Source organism: Eriocheir sinensis, chromosome 23, assembly GCF_024679095.1.
Source record: "Eriocheir sinensis breed Jianghai 21 chromosome 23, ASM2467909v1, whole genome shotgun sequence".
In the NCBI taxonomy this organism is placed as follows: Eukaryota; Metazoa; Arthropoda; class Malacostraca; order Decapoda; family Varunidae; genus Eriocheir; species Eriocheir sinensis.
Genome location: NC_066531.1, coordinates 18,567,800 through 18,583,923, shown reverse-complemented (window position 1 = coordinate 18,583,923; position 16,124 = coordinate 18,567,800).

Genomic DNA, 16,124 nt, shown 5'->3' with positions numbered 1-16,124 from the left:
ATACAAAATTAACATTAAATAATGTAAATATATATATAAAAAAATATATACAAAAAACACATAGAATAATGTTAAATCGTATCAAAATAAATAAAGAGAATATCAATAAAATAATGTAAATTTGAATGAAAATAAAGATGCAAAATATCCATATAATAACGCATATTTGCATAAAAATATATATACAAAAATACATATAAAATAATTAAATTTGTATTAAAATAAATATACAAAATGCACGTACAATAAAGTAAATTTGTATTGAAATAGATATGCAAAATACACATTAATAATGTAAATTTGTATCAAAATATATATACGAATACTCATAAAATAGAGTAAATTTCTATGAAAATATACATACAAAATAGATATACAAAATACACATATAACTAGTTAAATTTGTATTTAAATACATGTACAAAAAACACATAAAATAATGTAGATTTGTATGAAATGAAAACAAATACATTTTATATAAAATATATATACAAAATACACATAGAATAATGTAAAATCATATCAAAATAAATACACAGAATATCAATAAAATAATGTAAATTTGTATGAAAATAAGGATGCAAAATACCCATAAAATAAAGAATATTTTTAAAAAAATACATATTCAAAAATACACATAGATTAATCAAATTTGTATTAAAATTAATATACAAAATGCACATACAATAAGGTAAATTTGTATTAAAAAAATATGCAAAATACACATAAAACAATGTAAATTTGTTTCAAAATATATATACGAATACACATAAAATAACGCAGATTTCTATAGAAATATATATACAAAATACACTTGAAATAATGTAAATACGTATAAAAATATATATACAAAATACACATTAAATAATGTTAATTCGTGTCAAAATAAATAAACAAAATATCATGAAAAGAATGTGTATTTGTATGAAAATAGATATACAAAATACACATAAAATAACCTAAATTTGTATAAAACTATATACAAAAATACACAAAAATAATTTAAACTTGTATGAAAATAAATATACAAAAAACATATAAAATTAGGTAAATTTGTATTGAAATACATATACAAAATACACATAAAATAATGTAAATTTGAATGAAAATATATAAACATATAGACTTAAAATAACGTAAATTTGTATCAAATATATATACAAAAAACACATTAAATAATGTAAATATGTATAAAAAAATATATACAAAACAAAAATAAAATAATGTAAAATCGTTTAAAAGTAAATACAGAAAATATTAATAAAATAATGTAAATTTGTATGAAAATTAAGATGCAAAATACCCATAAAATAACGCATTTTTTAAAAAAATATATATACGAAAAAACATAAAATATTTGATTTTGTATTAAAATAAATAGATATACAAAATACACATAAAATAAGCTAAATTTGAATTGAAATATATATACAAAATACATAAAATAATGTAAATTTGTATCAAAATACTTATACAAATACACATATAATAACGTAAATTTGTATAAAAATATATAAACAAAATACACATTAAATAATGTAAATACGTATAAAAAAATGTACAAAATACACAAATAATCATGTAATTCGTATCAAAATAAATAGACAAAATACCAATAAAATAATGTAAGCTTGTATGAGAAAACATATACAAAATACACATAAATAACGCAAATATCAATAAAAATATATATAATATAATATATTTTTATACATATTTAAAATATTTAATGTATATTTTGTATATATATTTAATCCAAATTTACGTTATTTTATATGTATTTGTTTATATATTTTCATACAAATTTACATTATTTTATGTGAGTTTTGTATATGTATTTCAATACAAATTTGCCTAACTTTATGTGTATTTTGCATATCTATTTTAAAACAAATTTAAATTATTTTTCTGTATTTTTGTATATATTTTTATACAAATTTTAGTTATTTTATTTGTTTTTTGTATATATTTTTTCCTACAAATATACATTCTTTTATTGGAATTTTGTGTATTTAATTTTTTACGAATTTACATTATTTTATGTGTATTTTGTATATATATTTTTCTACGTATTTAAATTATTTTATGTGTATTTTATATATACATTTTCATAAAAATCTACGTTATTTTATTGTGTGTATTCGTATATATTTTGAAACAAATTTTATACAAATTCATGTTATTTTATGTGTATTTGTATATATATTTTCATACAAATTTATATTATTTTATGTGTATTCTTACATATATTTTATTACAAATTTACCTTATTTTATGTTTATTTTGTATATTTATTTCATTTAATATAATCAAATTTAAATTTATTGTATATGCATTTTGTATATTAATTTTAATACAAATTTAATTATTCTATGTGTATTTTTCTATATGTATTTTTATAAAAATATGCTTTATTTTTGGGTATTTTGCATCTTTATTTTCATACAAATTTACGTTATTTTATTGATATTCTCCTCATTCATTTTGATACGATTTGACATTATTATATGTGTATTTTGTATATATTTTTCATACAAATTTACGTTATTTTATGTGTATTTGTTTATATATTTTGACACAAATTTACAATATTTTATGGGTATTTTGTATATATATTACAAAAGAAATTTACTTAGTTTTATGTGTATTTTGAATATCTATTTTCATTCAAACTCAAATTATTTATGTGTATTTTTGTATATATTTCAATACAAATTTTAGTTAGGTTATGTGTATTTTGTAAATCTATTTTCATTCAAATATATATTATTTTATTGGTATTTTGTTGATTTATATTGATACGAATTTTCATTATTTTATATGTACTTTGTATATATATTTTTATACGCATTTACATTATTTACTATTTATTTTGAGTATATAATTTTATACAAATTCATGGTATTTTATGTGTATTTGTATATATATTTTCATATAAATTTACATTATTTTATGTGTATTTTGTATATATATTTCATTACAAATTTACCTTATTTTATGTTTATTTTGTATGTGTATTTTGTACATTTATATTTATACAAATACATATTCTTTTATTGGTATTTTGTTTATTTATTTTGTTTCGAGATTACATTATTTTATGTGTTTTTTGTATACATTTTTTTATACGTATTTACTTAATTTTATGTGTATTTTGTATATATATTTTTATAGAAATCTACGTTATTTTATGTTTATTCGTACATATATTTTGAAACAAATTTACATGGTTTTATATGTACAATAAGGTAAATTTGTATTGAAAGAGATATGCAAAATACATATAAAGCAATGTAAATTTGTTTCAAAATATGTATACGAATACACATAAAATAACGTAGATTTCTATAAAAATATATATACAAAATACACATAAAATGAAGTAAATACGTATAAAAAATGTATACAAAATACACATAAAATAATGTAAATTCGTATCAAAATAAATAAACAAAATACCAATAAAAGAATGTGTATTTGTATAAATATAAATATAAAAAATACACATAAAATAATGTAAATTTATATAAAACTATATACAAAAATACACAGAAGTAATTAAATTTGTATGAAAATATATACAAAACACACACAAAATAAGCTAAATTTGAATTGAAATATATATACAAAATACATGAAATAAAGTAAATTGGTATCAAAATATTTATACAAATACACATATAATAACGTAAATTTATATGAAAATATATAAACAAAATACACATTAAAAAATGTAAATACGTATAAAAAAATGTGTACAAAATACACATATAATCATGTAATTCGTATCAAAATAAATAAACAAAATACCAATAAAATAATATAAATTTGTATGAGTAAACGTGTATAAATATAAATGTACAAAATACACATACAAAATAAACATAAAATAAGATAAATTTGTAATGAAATATATGTACAAAATACACATAAAATAATGTAAATTTATATGAAAATATATATACAAATACACATAAAATACCATGAATTTGTATAAAATTATATATTCAAAATAAATATTAAATAATGTAAATGCGTATAAAAATATATATAAAAAATACATATAAAATAATGTAAATTCGTATCAATATAAATCAACAAAATACCAATAAAATAATATATATTTGAATGAAAATAGATTTACAAAATACACATAACATAACTAAAATTTGTATTGAAATATATACAAAAATACATAAAAATAATTTGAGTTTGTATGAAAATAGATATTCAAAATACACATAAAACTAGGTAAATTTCTTTTGAAATATATATACAAAATACCCATAAAATATTGTAAATTTGTGTCAAAATATATAAACAAATACACATAAAATAACGTAAATTTGTATGAAAAATATTTACAAAATGCACATAGAATAATGTCAAATCGTATCAAAATGAATGAGCAGAATATCAATAAAATAACGTAAATTTGTATGATAATAAAGATGCAAAATACCCATAAAATAAATCATATGTTTATAAAAATACATATAAAAAATACACATAGAATAATTAAATTTGTATTAAAATTAATATACAAAATGCATATACAATAAGGTAAATTTGTATTGAAAAAATATGCAAAATACACATAAAAGTGTAAATTTGTTTAAAAATCTACATACGAATACACATAATATAACGTAGATTTCTATAGAAATATATATACAAAATACACATGAAATGATGTAAATACGTATAAAAATATATATACAAAATACACATTAAATAATTTAAATTCTCGTCAAAATAAATAAACAAAATATCAATAAAAGAATGTGTATTTGTATGAAAATAGATATACAAAATACTCATAAAATAACCTAAATTTGTATAAAACTAAATTCAAAAATACACAAAAATAATTTAAATTTGTATGAAAATAAATATACAAAATACACATAAAATTAGGTAAATTTGTATTGAAATACATATACAAAATACATATAAAATAATGGAAGTTTGAATGAAAATATATAAACATATACACTTAAAATAACGTAAATTTGTATCAAATATATATACAAAATACTAATTAAATATCGTAAATATGTATAAAAAAATACATACAAAACACAAATAGAATAATGTAAAATCGTATCAAAATAAATACACAGAATATTAATAAAATAATGTAAATTTGTATGAAAATAAAGATGCAAAATAGCCATAAAATAACGCATTTTTTTAAAAAATATATATACCAAAATACACATAAAATATTAAAATTTGTATTAAAATAAATATAAAAAATGCACATACTGTAAGGTAAATTTGTATTGAAATAGATATGCAAAATACATATAAAACAATGTAAATTTGTTTCAAAATATATATACGAATACACATAAAATAACGTTGATTTCTATAAAAATATATACAAAATACACATAAAATGAAGTAAATACGTAAAAAAAATGAATACAAAATGCACATAAAAATCGTATCAAAATAAATAAACAAAATACCAGTAAAAGAAAGTGTATTTGTATAAATATAAATATACAAAATACACATAAAATATCGTAAATTTGTATAATACTATATACAAAAATACACAGAAGTTATTAAATTTGTATGAAAATATATATACAAAATACAGCTAAAATAAGCTAAACTTGAATTGAAATGTACATACAAAATATATAAAATAATGTAAATCTGTATCAAAATATTTATACAAATACATATAATAACGTAGATTTGTTTAAAAATATATAAACAAAATACACATTAAGTAATGTAAATACGTATAAAAAATATGTACAAAATACACATATAATCATGTAATTCGTATCAAAATAAATAAACAAAATAGCAATAAAATAATGTAAATTTGTATGAGAAAACATATACAAATAACGCAAATTTCTATAAAAATATATGTACAAAAATGCACATAAAATAAAGTAAATTAGCATAAAAATATATATACAAAACACACACTAAATAATGTAAATGCGTACATAAAATAACCTAAATTTGTATAAAACTATATACAAAAATACACAAAAATAATTTAAATTTGTTTGAAAAGAAATATACAAAATACACATAAAATTAGGTAAATTTGTATGAAATACATATACAAAATACACATCAAATAATGTAAATTTGAATGAAAATATATAAACAAATACACTTAAAATAACGTAAATTTGTATAAAATATATATGCAAGATACACATTAAATAATGTAAATGTGTATAAAAAATATATACAAAAAACAAATAGAATAATGTAAAATCGTATCAAAATAAATACACAGAATATCAATAAAATAATGTAAATTTGTATGAAAATAAAGATGCAAAATTCCCAAAAATTTTCGTATTTTTTATAAAAATATATATACCAAAATACACATAAAATATTTAAATTTGTATTGATATAAATATACAAAATGCATATACAGTAAGGTAAATTTGTATTGAAAGAGATATTCAAAAATACATATAAAACAATGTAAATTTGTTTCAAAATATATATACGAATACACATAAAATAAAGTAGATTTCTATAGAAATATATATACAAAATACATATGAAATTATGTAAATACGTATAAAAATATATATACAAAATACATATCAAATAATGTAAATTCGTGTCAAAATAAATAAACAAAATATCATGAAAAGAATGTGTATTTGTATGAAAATAGATAATAGATCATAAATTTGTATAAAATATATATGCAAGATACACATTAAATAATGTAAATATGTATAAAAAAGTATATACAAAAAACAAATAGAATAATGTAAAATCGTATCAAAATAAATACACCGAATATTAATAAAATAATGTAAATTTGTATGAAAATAAAGATGCAAAATTCCCATAAAATAGCGCATTTCTTATAAAAATATATATACCAAAATACACATAAAATATTTGAATTTGTATTGAAATAAATATACAAAATGCACATACAATAAAGTAAATTTGTATTGAAAGAGATATGGAAAAATACATATAAAACAATGTAAATTTGTTTCAAAATATATATACGAATACAAATAAAAAAACGTAGATTTCTATAAAAATATATATAGAAACTACACATAAAATTAAGTAAATACGTATAAAAAAATGTATACAAAATACACATAAAATAATGTAAATTCGAATTAAAATAAATAAACAAAATACCAATAAAAGAATGTGGATTTGGATAAATATAAATATACTAAATACACATACAAAATAAACATAAAATAAGGTAGATTTGTAATAAAATAGATGTACAAAATACACATAAAATAATGTAAATTTATATGAAAATATATATACAAATACACATAAAATAATGTAAATTCGAATTAAAATAAATAAACAAAATACCAATAAAAGAATGTGGATTTGGATAAATATAAATACACTAAATACACATACAAAATAAACATAAAATAAGGTAGATTTGTAATAAAATAGATGTACAAAATACACATAAAATAATGTAAATTTATATGAAAATATATATACAAATACACATAAAATACCATGAATCTGTATAAAAATATATATTCAAAATAAATATTAAATAATGTAAAAGCCTATAAAAATATATATACAAAGTACATATAAAATGAAAATTAAGATGCAAAATACCTATAAAATAACGCATTTTTTATAAAATTATTGATACCAAAATACACAAAATATTTGAACTTGTATTAAAATAAATATACAAAATGCACATACAATAAGGTAAATTTGTATTGAAATAGATATGCAAAATACATATAAAATAATGTAAATTTGTTTCAAAATATATATACGAATACACATAAAATAACGTAGATTTCTATAAAAATACATATACAAAATATACATAAAATTAAGTAAATACGTATAAAAAAAATGTATACAAAATACACATAAAATAATGTAAATTCGTATAAATGTAAATAAACAATATACCAATAAAAGAATGTGTATTTGTATAAATATAAATATACAAAATGCACATAAAATAACGTAAATTTATATAAAACTATATAAATAAAATAACGCAAATTTCTATAAAAATATATGTACAAAAAGGATCATTAAATAAATTTGCATAAAGATATATATACAAAACACACATTAGATAATGTAAATGAGTATAAAAATATGTATACAAAATACCTATGAAATAATCTAAATACGTATCGAATTAAATTAAGAAATACCAATAAAATAATGTAATTTTGGATGAAAATATATATACAAAATACACATAAAATAACCTAAATACAAATACAAATATACACATAAAATAATTTAAAATTGAATGAAATAAATATACAAAATAAACATAAAATAAGGTAAATTTGTAATGAAATATATGAAAAAATACACATAAAATAATATAAATTTGTATGAAAATATATATACAAATACACATTAAATAACATGAATTTGTATAAAATTTGTATCAAAATATATACGTATACACACAATAAAATAATGTAATTTTTTTATGAAAATGTATATACAAAATATACATAAAATAATTTAAATACGTAAAAAAATATATATACAAAAAACACATAAAATAATGTAAATATGTATGAAAATATATAAACAAATACACATAAAATAATGTAAATTTGGATAAAATATATATCATAAAATAATGTAAATTCGTATCAAAATAAATAAACAAAATACCAATAAAAGAATGTGTATTTGTATGAATATAAATATACAAAATACACATAAAATAACGTAAATTTATATAAAACTATATACAAAAATACACAGAAGTAATTAAATTTGTATGAAAATATATACAAAATACACACGAAATAAGCTAAATTTGAATTGAAATATATATACAAAATACATGAAATAAAGTAAATTTGTATCAAAATATTTATACAAATACACATATAATAACGTAAATTTGTATGAAAATATATAAACAAAATACACATTAAATAATGTAAATACGTATAAAAAATATGTACAAAATACACATATAATCATGTAATTCGTATCAAAATAAATAAACAAAATAGCAATAAAATAATGTAAATTTGTATGAGAAAACATATACAAATAACGCAAATTTCTATAAAAATATATGTACAAAAATGCACATAAAATAAAGTAAATTAGCATAAAAATATATATACAAAACACACACTAAATAATGTAAATTCGTACATAAAATAACCTAAATTTGTATAAAACTATATACAAAAATACACAAAAATAATTTAAAATTGCTTGAAAAGAAGTATACAAAATACACATAAAATTGGGTAAATTTGTATGAAAATACATATACAAAATACACATCAAATAATGTAAATTTGAATGAAAATATATAAACAAATACACTTAAAATAACGTAAATTTGTATAAAATATATATGCAAGATACACATTAAATAATGTAAATGTGTATAAAAAAATATATACAAAAAACAAATGGAATAATGTAAAATCGTATCAAAATAAATACACAGAATATCAATAAAATAATGTAAATTTGTATGAAAATAAAGATGCAAAATTCCCAAAAATTTTCGTATTTTTTATAAAAATATATATACCAAAATACACATAAAATATTTAAATTTGTATTGAAATAAATATACAAAATGCATATACAGTAAGGTAAATTTGTATTGAAAGAGATATTCAAAAATACATATAAAACAATGTAAATTTGTTTCAAAATATATATACGAATACACATAAAATAAAGTAGATTTCTATAGAAATATATATACAAAATGCATATGAAATTATGTAAATACGTATAAAAATATATATACAAAATACATATCAAATAATGTAAATTCGTGTCAAAATAAATAAACAAAATATCATGAAAAGAATGTGTATTTGTATGAAAATAGATAATAGATAATAAATTTGTATAAAATATATATGCAAGATACACATTAAATAATGTAAATATGTATAAAAAAGTATATACAAAAAACAAATAGAATAATGTAAAATCGTGTCAAAATAAATACACCGAATATTAATAAAATAATGTAAATTTGTATGAAAATAAAGATGCAAAATTCCCATAAAATAGCGCATTTCTTATAAAAATATATATACCAAAATACACATAAAATATTTAAATTTGTATTGAAATAAATATACAAAATGCACATACAATAAGATAAATTTGTATTGAAAGAGATATGCAAAAATACATATAAAACAATGTAAATTTGTTTCAAAATATATATACGTATACAAATAAAAAAACGTAGATTTCTATAAAAATATATATACAAAATACACATAAAATTAAGTAAATACGTATAAAAAAATGTATACAAAATACACATAAAATAATGTAAATTCGAATTAAAATAAATAAACAAAATACCAATAAAAGAATGTGGATTTGGATAAATATAAATATACTAAATACACATACAAAATAAACATAAAATAAGGTAGATTTGTAATAAAATAGATGTACAAAATACACATAAAATAATGTAAATTTATATGAAAATATATATACAAATACACATAAAATACCATGAATCTGTATAAAAATATATATTCAAAATAATTATTAAATAATGTAAAAGCGTATAAAAATATATATACAAAGTACATATAAAATGAAAATTAAGATGCAAAATACCTATAAAATAACGCATTTTTTATAAAATTATTGATACCAAAATACACAAAATATTTGAACTTGTATGAAAATAAATATTCAAAATGCACATACAATAAGGTAAATTTGTATTGAAATAGATATGCAAAATACATATAAAATAATGTAAATTTGTTTCAAAATATATATACGAATACACATAAAATAACGTAGATTTCTATAAAAATACATATACAAAATATACATAAAATTAAGTAAATACGTATAAAAAAATGTATACAAAATACACATAAAATAAAGTAAATTCGTATAAATGTAAATAAACAATATACCAATAAGAGAATGTGTATTTGTATAAATATAAATATACAAAATGCACATAAAATAACGTAAATTTATATAAAACTATATACATAAAATAACGCAAATTTCTATAAAAATATATGTACAAAAATGAACATTAAATAAATTTGCATAAAGATATATATACAAAACACACATTAGATAATGTAAATGAGTATAAAAATATGTATACAAAATACCTATGAAATAATCTAAATACGTATCGAATTAAATTAAGAAATATCAATAAAATAATGTAATTTTGGATGAAAATATATATACAAAATACACATAAAATAACCTAAATACAAATACAAATATACACATAAAATAATTTAAAATTGAATGAAATAAATATACAAAATAAACATAAAATAAGGTAAATTTGTAATGAAATATATGAAAAAATACACATAAAATAATATAAATTTGTATGAAAATATATATACAAATACACATTAAATAACATGAATTTGTATAAAATTTGTATCAAAATATATACTTATACACACAATAAAATAATGTAATTTTTTTATGAAAATGTATATACAAAATATAAATAAAATAATTTAAATACGTAAAAAAATATATATACAAAAAACACATAAAATAATGTAAATATGTATGAAAATATATAAACAAATACACATAAAATAATATAAATTTGGATAAAATATATATCATAAAATAATGTAAATTCGTATCAAAATAAATAAACAAAATACCAATAAAAGAATGTGTATTTGTATGAATATAAATATAAAAAATACACATAAAATAACGTTAATTTATATAAAACTATATACAAAAATACATAGAAGTAATTAAATTTGTATGAAAATATATACAAAATACACACGAAATAAGCTAAATTTGAATTGAAATATATATACAAAATACATGAAATAAAGTAAATTTGTATCAAAATATTTATACAAATACACATATAATAGCGTAAATTTGTATGAAAATATATAAACAAAATACACATTAAATAATGTAAATACGTATAAAAAAATATGTACAAAATACACATATAATCATGTAATTCGTATCAAAATAAATAAACAAAATAGCAATAAAATAATGTAAATTTGTATGAGAAAACATATACAAATAACGCAAATTTCTATAAAAATATATGTGCAAAAATGCACATAAAATAAAGTAAATTAGCATAAAAATATATATACAAAACACACACTAAATAATGTAAATGCGTACATAAAATAACCTAAATTTGTATAAAACTATATACAAAAATACACAAAAATAATTTAAATTTGTTTGAAAAGAAATATACAAAATACACATAAAATTAGATAAATTTGTATGGAAATACATATACAAAATACACATCAAATAATGTAAATTTGAATGAAAATATATAAACAAATACACTTAAAATAACGTAAATTTGTATAAAACATATATGCAAGATACACATCAAATAATGTAAATGTGTATAAAAAAATATATACAAAAAACAAATAGAATAAAGTAAAATCGTATCAAAATAAATACACAGAATATCAATAAAATAATGTAAATTTGTATGAAAATAAAGATGCAAAATTCCCAAAAATTTTCGTAATTTTTATTAAAATATATATACCAAAATACACATAAAATATTTAAATTTGTATTGAAATAAATATACAAAATGCATATACAGTAAGGTAAATTTGTATTGAAAGAGATATTCAAAAATACATATAAAACAATGTAAATTTGTTTCAAAATATATATACGAATACACATAAAATAAAATAGATTTCTATAGAAATATATATACAAAATACATATGAAATTATGTAAATACGTATAAAAATATATATACAAAATACATCAAATAATGTAAATTCGTGTCAAAATAAATAAACAAAATATCATGAAAAGAATGTGTATTTGTATGAAAATAGGTAATAGATAACAAATTTGTATAAAATATATATGCAAGATACACATTAAATAATGTAAATATGTATAAAAAAGTATATACAAAAAACAAATAGAATAATGTAAAATCGTATCAAAATAAATACACCGAATATTAATAAAATAATGTAAATTTGTATGAAAATAAAGATGCAAAATTCCCATCAAATAGCGCATTTCTTATAAAAATATATATACCAAAATACACATAAAATATTTAAATTTGATTTGAAATAAATATACAAAATGCACATACAATAAGGTAAATTTGTATTGAAAGAGATATGCAAAAATACATATAAAACAATGTAAATTTGTTTCAAAATATATATTCGAATACAAATAAAAAAACGTAGATTTCAATAAAAATATATATACAAAATACACATAAAATTAAGTAAATACGTATAAAAAAATGTATACAAAATACACATAAAATAATGTAAATTCGAATTAAAATAAATAAACAAAATACCAATAAAAGAATGTGTATTTGGATAAATATAAATATACTAAATACACATACAAAATAAACATAAAATATGGTAGATTTGTAATAAAATAGATGTACAAAATACACATTAAATAATGTAAATTTATATGAAAATATATATACAAATACACATAAAATACCATGAATCTGTATAAAAATATATATTCAAAATAAATATTAAATAATGTAAAAGCGTATAAAAAATATATATACAAAGTACATATAAAATGAAAATTAAAATGCAAAATACCTATAAAATAACGCATTTTTATCATAAAATTATTGATACCAAAATACACATAAAATATTTGAACTTGTATTAAAATAAATATACAAAATGCACATACAATAAGGTAAATTTGTATTGAAATAGATATGCAAAATACATATAAAATAATGTAAATTTGTTTCAAAATATATATACGAATACACATAAAATAACGTAGATTTCTATAAAAATACATATACAAAATACACATAAAATTAAGTAAATACGTATAAAAAAATGTATACAAAATACACATAAAATAATGTAAATTCGTATAAATGTAAATAAACAATATACCAATAAAAGAATGTGTATTTGTATAAATATAAATATACAAAATGCACATAAAATAACGTAAATTCATATAAAACTATATACATAAAATAACGCAAATTTCTATAAAAATATATGTACAAAAATGAATAATAAATAAATTTCCATAAAAATATATATACAAAACACACATTAGATAATGTAAATGAGTATAAAAATATGTATACAAAATACCTATGAAATAATCTAAATTCGTATCGAATTAAATTAAGAAATTCCAACAAAATAATGTAATTTTGGATGAAAATATATATACAAAATACAAATAAAATAACCTAAATACAAATACAAATATACACATAAAATAATTTAAAATTGAATGAAATAAATATACAAAATAAACATAAAATAAGGTAAATTTGTTATGAAATATATGAAAAAATACACATAAAATAATATAAATTTGTATGAAAATATATATACAAATACACATTAAATAACATGAATTTGTATAAAATTTGTATCAAAATATATACTTATCCACACAATAAAATAACGTAATTTTTTTATGAAAATGTATATACAAAATACACATAAAATAATTTAAATACGTAGAAAAATATATATACAAAAAACACATAAAATAGTGTAAATATGTATGAAAATATATAAACAAATACACATAAAATAATGTAAATTTAAATAAAAAATATATACAAAATTAACATTAAATAATGTAAATTTATATATAAAAAAATATATACAAAAAAGCACATAGAATAATGTTAAATCGTGTCAAAATAAATAAAGAGAATACCATTAAAAAAATGTAAATTTGTATGAAAATAAAGATGCAAAATATCCATATAATAACGCATATTTGCATAAAAATATATATACAAAAATACATATAAAATAATTAAATTTGTATTAAAATAAATATACAAAATGCACGTACAATAAAGTAAATTCGTATTGAAATAGATATGCAAAATACACATTAATAATGTAAATTTGTATCAAAATATATATACGAATACTCATAAAATAGAGTAAATTTCTATGAAAATATACATACAAAATAGATATACAAAATACACATATAACTAGTTAAATTTGTATTTAAATACATGTACAAAAAACACATAAAATAATGTAGATTTGTATGAAATGAAAACAAATACATTTTATATAAAATATATATACAAAATACACATAGAATAATGTAAAATCATATCAAAATAAATACACAGAATATCAATAAAATAATGTAAATTTGTATGAAAATAAAGATGCAAAATACCCATAAAATAAAGCATATTTTTATAAAAATACATATACAAAAATACACATAGATTAATCAAATTTGTATTAAAATTAATATACAAAATGCACATACAATAAGGTAAATTTGTATTTAAAAAATATGCAAAATACATATAAAACAACGTAAATTTGTTTCAAAATATATATACGAATACACATAAAATAACGCAGACCTCTATAGAAATATATATACAAAATACACTTGAAATAATGTAAATACGTATAAAAATATATATACAAAATACACATTAAATAATGTTAATTCGTGTCAAAATAAATAAACAAAATATCATGAAAAGAATGTGTATTTGTATGAAAATAGATATACAAAATACACATAAAATAACCAAAATTTGTATAAAACTATATACAAAAATACACAAAAATAATTTAAACTTCTATGAAAATAAATATACAAAAAACATATAAAATTAGGTAAATTTGTATTGAAATACATATACAAAATACACATAAAATAATGTAAATTTTTATGAAAATATATAAACATATAGACTTAAAATAACGTAAATTTGTATCAAATATATATACAAAAAACACATTAAATAACGTAAATATGTATAAAAAAATATATACAAAACACAAATAAAATAATGTAAAATCGTATCAAAATAAATACAGAAAATATTAATAAAATAATGTAAATTTGTATGAAAATTAAGATGCAAAATACCCATATAATAATGCATTTTTTATAAAAGTATATAATTATACGAAAAAACATAAAATATTTGATTTTGTATTTAAATAAATAGATATACAAAATACACATAAAATAAGCTAAATTTGAATTGAAATATATATACAAAATACATAAAATAATGTAAATTTGTATCAAAATACTTATACAAATACACATATAAT